Source organism: Onthophagus taurus, chromosome 7 (genome assembly GCF_036711975.1).
Source record: "Onthophagus taurus isolate NC chromosome 7, IU_Otau_3.0, whole genome shotgun sequence".
NCBI lineage: Eukaryota > Metazoa > Arthropoda > Insecta > Coleoptera > Scarabaeidae > Onthophagus > Onthophagus taurus.
The window spans coordinates 25,733,200-25,744,300 of record NC_091972.1 but is presented as its reverse complement, the minus strand read 5'-3'; positions in this window follow the sequence as shown (position 1 = coordinate 25,744,300).

Here is an 11,101-nt window from a genome sequence, read left to right as displayed (position 1 = left end):
CTCCAATACGACATTAGGCCCCGGAATATCACAAATATGGTCAACAGAATTATCGGAACCAAAAGTGATAGAAAGTTCAAACATGGCTCAGAACGGCGTATAACGTCCTAATATCACGTTTTGGGCACATTTTGTTTTTTATCTCCAACATGCTCCAAGACGACATTTGGCGCCTGAATATCACATATATGGTCAACAGAATTACCGGAACCAAAAGTGATAGAAAGTTCAAACATGGCTCAGAACGGCGTATAACGTCATAATATCACGTTTTGGGCACATTTTGTTTTTTATCTCCAACATGCTCCAGTACGACATTAGGCCCCTGAATATCACAAATATGGTCAACAGAATTATCGGAACCAAAAGTGATAGAAAGTTTAAACATGGCTCAGAACGGCGTATAACGTCATAATATCACGTTTTGGGCACATTTTGTTTTTTATCTCCAACATGCTCCGAGATGTCATTTGGCGCCTGAATATCACATATATTGTCAACAGAATTACCGGAACAAAAAGTGATAGAAAGTTCAAACATGGCTCAGAACGGCGCATAACGTCATAATATCACGTTTTGGGCACATTTTGTTTTTTATCTCCAACATGCTCCAAGATGACATTTGGCCCCTGAATATCACATATATGGTCAACAGAATTACCGGAACCAAAGGTGATAGAAAGTTCAAACATGGCTCAGAACGGCACATAACGTCATAATATCACGTTTTGGGCACATTTTGTTTTTTATCTCCAACATGCTCCAATATGTTATTAGGCGCCTGAATATCACATATATGGTCAACAGAATCATCGGAACCAAAAGTGATAGAAAGTTCAAACATGTCTCAGAACGGCGTATAACTTCATAATATCACGTTTTGGGCACATTTTGTTTTTTATCTCCAACATGCTCCAAGATGATATTTGGCCCCTGAATATCACATATATGGTCAACAGAATTACCGGAACCAAAAGTGATAGAAATTTCAAACATGGCTCAGAACGGCGTATAACGTCATAATATCACGTTTTGGGCACATTTTGTTTTTATCTCCAACATGCTCCAATATGTTATTAGGCACCTGAATATCACATATATGGTCAACAGAATCATCGGAACCAAAAGTGATAGAAAGTTCAAACATGTCTCAGAACGGCGTATAACGTCATAATATCACGTTTTGGGCACATTTTGTTTTTATCTCCAACATGCTCCAATATGTTATTAGGCACCTGAATATCACATATATGGTCAACAGAATCATCGGAACCAAAAGTGATAGAAAGTTCAAACATGTCTCAGAACGGCGTATAACGTCATAATATCACGTTTTGGGCACATTTTGTTTTTTATCTCCAACATGCTCCATGATGACATTTGGCCCCTGAATATCACCTATATGGTCAACAGAATTACCGGAACCAAAAGTGATAGAAAGTTCAAACATGGCTCAGAACGGCGTATAACGTCATAATATCACGTTTTGGGCGCATTTTGTTTTTTATCTCCAACATGCTCCAATATGTTATTAGGAGCCTGAATATCACATATATGGTCAACAGAATCATCGGAACCAAAAGTGATAGAAAGTTCAAACATGGCTCAGAACGGCGTATAACGTCATAACATCACGTTTTGGGCACATTTTGTTTTTATCTCCAACATGCTCCAATATGTTATTAGGCACCTGAATATCACATATATGGTCAACAGAATCATCGGAACCAAAAGTGATAGAAAGTTCAAACATGTCTCAGAACGGCGTATAACGTCATAATATCACGTTTTGGGCATATTTTGTTTTTTATCTCCAACATGCTCCAAGATGTCATTAGGCGCCTGAATATCACATATATGGTCAACAGAATTACCGGAACCAAAAGTGATAGAAAGTTCAAACATGGCTCAGAACGGCGTATAACGTCATAATATCACGTTTTGGGCACATTTTGTTTTTATCTCCAACATGCTCCAATATGTTATTAGGCACCTGAATATCACATATATGGTCAACAGAATTACCGGAACCAAAAGTGATAGAAATTTCAAACATGGCTCAGAACGGCGTATAACGTCATAATATCACGTTTTGGGCACATTTTGTTTTTATCTCCAACATGCTCCAATATGTTATTAGGCACCTGAATATCACATATATGGTCAACAGAATCATCGGAACCAAAAGTGATAAAAAGTTCAAACATGTCTCAGAACGGCGTATAACGTCATAATATCACGTTTTGGGCACATTTTGTTTTTTATCTCCAACATGCTCCATGATGACATTTGGCCCCTGAATATCACCTATATGGTCAACAGAATTACCGGAACCAAAAGTGATAGAAAGTTCAAACATGGCTCAGAACGGCGTATAACGTCATAATATCACGTTTTGGGCGCATTTTGTTTTTTATCTCCAACATGCTCCAATATGTTATTAGGAGCCTGAATATCACATATATGGTCAACAGAATCATCGGAACCAAAAGTGATAGAAAGTTCAAACATGGCTCAGAACGGCGTATAACGTCATAATATCACGTTTTGGGCACATTTTGTTTTTTATCTCAAACATGCTCCAATACGATATTAGGCACCTGAATATCACATATATGGTCAACAGAATTACCGGAACCAAAAGTGATAGAAAGTTCAAACATGGCTCAGAACGGCGTATAACGTCATAATATCACGTTTTGGGCGCATTTTGTTTTTTATCTCCAACATGCTCCAATATGTTATTAGGAGCCTGAATATCACATATATGGTCAACAGAATCATCGGAACCAAAAGTGATAGAAAGTTCAAACATGGCTCAGAACGGCGTATAACGTCATAATATCACGTTTTGGGCACATTTTGTTTTTTATCTCAAACATGCTCCAATACGATATTTGGCCCCTGAATATCACAAATATGGTCAACCGAATTATCGGAACCAAAAGTGATAGAAAGTTCAAACATGGCTCAGAACGGCGTATAACGTCATAATATCACGTTTTGGGCACATTTTGTTTTTTATCTCCAACATGCTCCAAGATGATATATGGCCCCTGAATATCACATATATGGTCAACAGAATTACCGGAACCAAAAGTGATAGAAATTTCAAACATGGCTCAGAACGGCGTATAACGTCATAATATCACGTTTTGGGCACATTTTGTTTTTATCTCCAACATGCTCCAATATGTTATTAGGCACCTGAATATCACATATATGGTCAACAGAATCATCGGAACCAAAAGTGATAGAAAGTTCAAACATGTCTCAGAACGGCGTATAACTTCATAATATCACGTTTTGGGCACATTTTGTTTTTTATCTCCAACATGCTCCATGATGACATTTGGCCCCTGAATATCACCTATATGGTCAACAAAATTACCGGAACCAAAAGTGATAGAAAGTTCAAACATGGCTCAGAACGGCGTATATAGTCATAATATCACGTTTTGGGCGCATTTTGTTTTTTATCTCCAACATGCTCCAATATGTTATTAGGAGCCTGAATATCACATATATGGTCAACAGAATCATCGGAACCAAAAGTGATAGAAAGTTCAAACATGGCTCAGAACGGCGTATAACGTCATAATATCACGTTTTGGGCACATTTTGTTTTTTATCTCCAACATGCTCCAATACGATATTTGGCCCCTGAATATCACAAATATGGTCAACAGAATTATCGGAACCAAAAGTGATAGAAAGTTCAAACATGGCTCAGAACGGCGTATAACGTCATAATATCACGTTTTGGGCACATTTTGTTTTTTATCTCCAACATGCTCCAAGATGATATTTGGCCCCTGAATATCACATATATGGTCAACAGAATTACCGGAACCAAAAGTGATAGAAATTTCAAACATGGCTCAGAACGGCGTATAACGTCATAATATCACGTTTTGGGCACATTTTGTTTTTATCTCCAACATGCTCCAATATGTTATTAGGAGCCTGAATATCACATATATGGTCAACAGAATCATCGGAAGCAAAAGTGATAGAAAGTTCAAACATGGCTCAGAACGGCGTATAACGTCATAATATCACGTTTTGGGCACATTTTGTTTTTATCTCCAACATGCTCCAATATGTTATTAGGAGCCTGAATATCACATATATGGTCAACAGAATCATCGGAAGCAAAAGTGATAGAAAGTTCAAACATGGCTCAGAACGGCGTATAACGTCATAATATCACGTTTTGGGCACATTTTGTTTTTTATCTCCAACATGCTCCAATACGATATTTGGCCCCTGAATATCACAAATATGGTCAACAGAATTATCGGAACCAAAAGTGATAGAAAGTTCAAACATGGCTCAGAACGGCGTATAACGTCATAATATCACGTTTTGGGCACATTTTGTTTTTTATCTCCAACATGCTCCAAGATGATATTTGGCCCCTGAATATCACATATATGGTCAACAGAATTACCGGAACCAAAAGTGATAGAAATTTCAAACATGGCTCAGAACGGCGTATAACGTCATAATATCACGTTTTGGGCACATTTTGTTTTTATCTTCAACATGCTCCAATATGTTATTAGGCACCTGAATATCACATATATGGTCAACAGAATCATCGGAACCAAAAGTGATAGAAAGTTCAAACATGTCTCAGAACGGCGTATAACGTCATAATATCACGTTTTGGGCACATTTAGTTTTTTATCTCCAACATGCTCCATGATGACATTTGGCCCCTGAATATCACCTATATGGTCAACAGAATTACCGGAACCAAAAGTGATAGAAAGTTCAAACATGGCTCAGAACGGCGTATAACGTCATAATATCACGTTTTGGGCGCATTTTGTTTTTTATCTCCAACATGCTCCAATATGTTATTAGGAGCCTGAATATCACATATATGGTCAACAGAATCATCGGAACCAAAAGTGATAGAAAGTTCAAACATGGCTCAGAACGGCGTATAACGTCATAATATCACGTTTTGGGCACATTTTGTTTTTATCTCCAACATGCTCCAATATGTTATTAGGCACCTGAATATCACATATATGGTCAACAGAATCATCGGAACCAAAAGTGATAGAAAGTTCAAACATGGCTCAGAACGGCGTATAACGTCATAATATCACGTTTTGGGCACATTTTGTTTTTTATCTCCAACATGCTCCATGATGACAGAATCATCGGAACCAAAAGTGATAGAAAGTTCAAACATGTCTCAGAACGGCGTATAACGTCATAATATCACGTTTTGAGCGCATTTTGTTTTTTATCTCCAACATGCTCCAATATGTTATTAGGAGCCTGAATATCACATATATGGTCAACAGAATCATCGGAACCAAAAGTGATAGAAAGTTCAAACATGGCTCAGAACGGCGTATAACGTCATAATATCACGTTTTGGGCACATTTTGTTTTTTATCTCCAACATGCTCCAAGATGTCATTAGGCGCCTGAATATCACATATATGGTCAACAGAATTACCGGAACCAAAAGTGATAGAAAGTTCAAACATGGCTCAGAACGGCGTATAACGTCATAATATCACGTTTTGGGCACATTTTGTTTTTTATCTCCAACATGCTCCATGATGACAGAATCATCGGAACCAAAAGTGATAGAAAGTTCAAACATGTCTCAGAACGGCGTATAACGTCATAATATCACGTTTTGGGCACATTTTGTTTTTTATCTCCAACATGCTCCAAGATGTCATTAGGCGCCTGAATATCACATATATGGTCAACAGAATTACCGGAACCAAACGTGATAGAAAGTTCAAACATGGCTCAGAACGGCGTATAACGTCATAATATCACGTTTTGGGCACATTTTGTTTTTTATCTCCAACATGCTCCAAGATGTCATTTGGCGCCTGAATATCACATATATGGTCAACAGAATTACCGGAACCAAAAGTGATAGAAAGTTCAAACATGTCTCAGAACGGCGTATAACGTCATAATATCACGTTTTGGGCACATTTTGTTTTTTATCTCCAACATGCTCCAAGATGATATTTGGCCCCTGAATATCACATATATGGTCAACAGAATTACCGGAACCAAAAGTGATAGAAATTTCAAACATGGCTCAGAACGGCGTATAACGTCATAATATCACGTTTTGGGCACATTTTGTTTTTATCTCCAACATGCTCCAATATGTTATTAGACACCTGAATATCACATATATGGTCAACAGAATCATCGGAACCAAAAGTGATAGAAAGTTCAAACATGTCTCAGAACGGCGTATAACGTCATAATATCACGTTTTGGGCGCATTTTGTTTTTTATCTCCAACATGCTCCAATATGTTATTAGGAGCCTGAATATCACATATATGGTCAACAGAATCATCGGAACCAAAAGTGATAGAAAGTTCAAACATGGCTCAGAACGGCGTATAACGTCATAATATCACGTTTTGGGCACATTTTGTTTTTATCTCCAACATGCTCCAATATGTTATTAGGCACCTGAATATCACATATATGGTCAACAGAATCATCGGAACCAAAAGTGATAGAAAGTTCAAACATGTCTCAGAACGGCGTATAACGTCATAATATCACGTTTTGGGCACATTTTGTTTTTTATCTCCAACATGCTCCAAGATGTCATTAGGCGCCTGAATATCACATATATGGTCAACAGAATTACCGGAACCAAAAGTGATAGAAAGTTCAAACATGGCTCAGAACGGCGTATAACGTCATAATATCCCGTTTTGGGCACATTTTGTTTTTTATCTCCAACATGCTCCATGATGACAGAATCATCGGAACCAAAAGTGATAGAAAGTTCAAACATGTCTCAGAACGGCGTATAACGTCATAATATCACGTTTTGGGCACATTTTGTTTTTTATCTCCAACATGCTCCAAGATGTCATTAGGCGCCTGAATATCACATATATGGTCAACAGAATTACCGGAACCAAACGTGATAGAAAGTTCAAACATGGCTCAGAACGGCGGCGTATAACGTCATAATATCACGTTTTGGGCACATTTTGTTTTTTATCTCCAACATGCTCCAAGATGTCATTTGGCGCCTGAATATCACATATATGGTCAACAGAATTACCGGAACCAAAAGTGATAGAAAGTTCAAACATGTCTCAGAACGGCGTATAACGTCATAATATCACGTTTTGGGCACATTTTGTTTTTTATCTCCAACATGCTCCAAGATGATATTTGGCCCCTGAATATCACATATATGGTCAACAGAATTACCGGAACCAAAAGTGATAGAAATTTCAAACATGAGTAGTAGATAAAAGCCGATTCTAGAACCTCCTCTCAGAACCTCAGGTCAAGGCCAAGGCCAAGGTCACGTTGAGTGACCATGACCTTGACCTTGCCCTGAGGTTCTGGGAGGAGGTTCCAGAATCGGCTATTGCAAAGGGGGTCGTTGACCAGTAACCTTGACCTAAACAATGACCTTTACTTTGAGCTCACCTCAGGTCAAGATCACGTTTAGTGACCATGACCTTGATCAGTAACCTTGACCTGAACAATGACCTTTACTTTGATCTCAACGGAGACCTTGAAGTCAACCTTAATTGTGACCATTACATTGACCGTGTACGTGACCTGAAATGAAGGTTACACGACGTGAGGCCATTGAAAACCCCACTTCGGAGGAGGTATGCTTTAAATAGCAGATAGAAAATCGTGTTCAACAGTATTGAAGTAAGAGTGTTGTGAACATAAAGAAATTGAGGAACTTGTAGCTCCTATTTTAAGCAGTTTACATCGCTTAAATATAATGGCATCGAGAAATCCAATTAAAGTCATCGATATGCAAGGGTTTACTTTATCTTCGGGATTTCGAGTTAAAGAATTGGCTATCGGTGATGGTGAGTCGATTTCCCATTTCATATTTCAACCTGATATAAGTTATGAAAGACTCAATAAGCGAGAATGTCGACAAGTGCGTTGGGAGGAGAATAACTTACACCATTTGCATTACGAGAATGGATATGTGCCCTATAATCAACTGAAAGACATTCTGGAACAGCATACATGCGGAGTGGAGGTGGTGTTTGTAAAGGGATCTCAAAAAGAAAAGGTATTGAGAGACCTATTATCATCGGTAAAGCCAGTGATTATTAATTTACAACATAATATATATTGCCCTTTGCTTTCGTTGAGTCAAAATTCTTGCGCATATCATTATAAATCGGAAAGCAGTTGTGCAATTGAAAATGTTAAATTAATTTTAAAATTTTTAAAAATGGATTTAGATTAATGTTAAAATTTAAAATTTAAATAAATTAATTTTTATAGTACTGACTTTTTTTTATTCAATTTAAATGTATCACATTCCTAATCCTAATATATAAAATGGAAAAGAAAAACAACCGAATTAAATTTCATTTAATTTATTGAACTCGTCTTTAATAAATGATAAACAATTGCATATCTTTTTAACGTATTATTTATGGTGTCAACTCGACGCCCCCGAGTTAGCAGTTCATGATGTTTTTTTTTTGGTGTACTCAAGTCGAGTGATGGCTCTTCTCGGGTGCTCCCGGAGGAGTGGAGCATGACCGGGTTGGATTTACTTTGAGCTCACCTCAGGTCAAGATCACGTTGAGTGACTATGACATTGATCAGTAACCTTGACCTGAACAATGACCTTTACTTTGACCTCAACGGAGAACTTGAAGTCAACCTTAATTGTGACCGTGACGTCCCCACCTAAAATGATGTGTATAAATAGCAAGTCAGGTTCATAAAAGATTAGTTTCATTGAAATCATCCGACGTAGTGGTGACATAACAACGCAGAACAAGTAAGTCCATAAACACTTGTCTTACAGCAGAAGTATTAATGTTATATATACTTAGTGGGTTCCAGACAACAATATACAAAAGCACCGAAGAGAAGTCTCGAGGTTCAACAGGCGGTGTCCAAAAAAGCGAACATAAGTCCAAAGGTGATAAAACCCTCGTTGACACCCGTGGCATCTGAAGAGGTGTTAAAACAAGAAAAGTTTAATACAGTTATAGAGTGTGGTAACAATATGCAAGCGGTCGCTGATGGAAAAGATTCGTTTGCAGACTTAAGCCCTTTTATTATGACGCAAAGTGTTAACGGTAATAATGAAGTAGTTTCGAGAATAGATAACATGGAGAGCTTAACCAACATGTCGGACAGTACAGTAAGAGCAAGTAGAGGTCCTCTATTTTCGGAAACAGTGTATGCACTAAATAAGAGCCGCACGAAATGTGTGGCAATAGGATTAAGTGCTGACTTACATTTTGAACCAGTGGTAAGGTTAATGGGAAAAGGTCAATGTTTAACATTAACGGAAAACGATTGGCACAACATTATTATGTATAAGTCAACAATCACAAACAGTTTTGCTAATCAGTCTCCGTCGCAGATAGTGTTGTGTGGTGTCAGTATATCGTGCGATTGGATGGAAAACGTTTGCAAGATTTTAAAGTTGGAGAGGGGTGGAGAATATGTATATATTGCATATGAATCGTTGCATGAGCTTTGGAACGTAGCAGATTTAGTAGCAACTCGACTGAGATTATTGAGAACTGTGAATTACAAAGCATATTATGATAGTGTTATAAACGCGTTAGCTGCAATGGATGGAGATGTGAAACGTAATATGTTAACGATGCTCAATGAATCGTGTTCTGAACAAATATGTATAAGTAAGGAAGTGATGTTGTACAATTTCGATAAAATCTTGTTGGATGTAGATTTGTTTAAATTATTTCACAATCAATAAAGACATGGGTAAGGTGCGGATTGATGAGAGTAAAAATGAGATGCATAGAATGTATGCATGGACTTATGCGTATAGACAATCACGAAAGTGTAATTGGGAGGAAATGTATTTAGATCGTCTTAGATTTAAGAATAGAATAAGTTATGTAAATGATATGTTACACCTGTACTTAAGCAGCGAATTTAGAAATAAGATTTTTCATGAAAGATTTAAATATGTAATGACTTAAAATAAATAAAATTTTTTTTCAAATGTGAGCGTATTATTAACCATCCAATATTCACCGAATAATGTGCGAAAGCTATTAAATATAATGGTATGAATGTTAGGACAGTGAAACAGTATGCATCGATCAAGCAAACGGTCTGGTCGAGGTATTGTGAATACATTAATCAATAAGCTTCCGATAGAACTACATTTGCCAGGTTATAATTATTGCGGTCCGGGAACCAAATTGGTAAAGAGATTAGTTCGTGGAGATCAGGGAGTGAATAAATTAGACGACGCCTGTAAAACGCATGATATTGCCTACGCAGCGACATCGAATTTAGCTGAGCGACACATAGCCGATAAAGAGTTGTATAAGACAGCGAAAGAGCGGTTGAGAAGTAAAGACGCAAGCTTAGGAGAGCGACTATCGTCGGCGTTAGTGTCAACGATAATGAAAGGAAAAACAATAATGGGTATGGGAATGCAAATTCGTGCCCTAAGACGTAGAGGGACAACTCGTCAGAAGTTGAAACGTGGCGGTAAATTGTCGTTTACGCAGGCAATGAACTTAGTGCGGCGAGCGATTGCACAGACCAACAGTACGAATACAAAGGGAGATGTACAAGTGGGTTACAATCTGTTGAAACCTTATCAAGGTAGAATACTTAAACCGCGCGGAAAAATAATCAAGATTCCCAAGACGGGAGGTTTTTTACCCTTAATACTTGCAGCTTTGGGTGCTCTCGGTTCTTTAGGCGGAGGTGCAGCAGCTATTGCAAAAACCGTAAACGAAGCAAAAATAGCAAGGGAGCAGTTACAAGAAGCCCAACGTCACAATCGGGCTATGGAACCAAAAGCGATCGGCAGCGGTTTGTATATTAAACCATATAAGCGAGGTTGCGGACTAGTCATGAAAACGGTATCACGAAAATCAAAGCGACTAAAACGCACCAAGAGGGCGAACAAAATTGGTACAGGAATGTTTATTAATCCATATAAAAAGGGTTGTGGTTATAAAACTGTAGCAAAAAACTAATAAAAATACCCCAACATTCTTTAACGGATGTAGAGTTAAGGCGATATGCACGAGCGCTTGATCTGTTAAACTTTCGTGGGGTGTACATGAGAAACA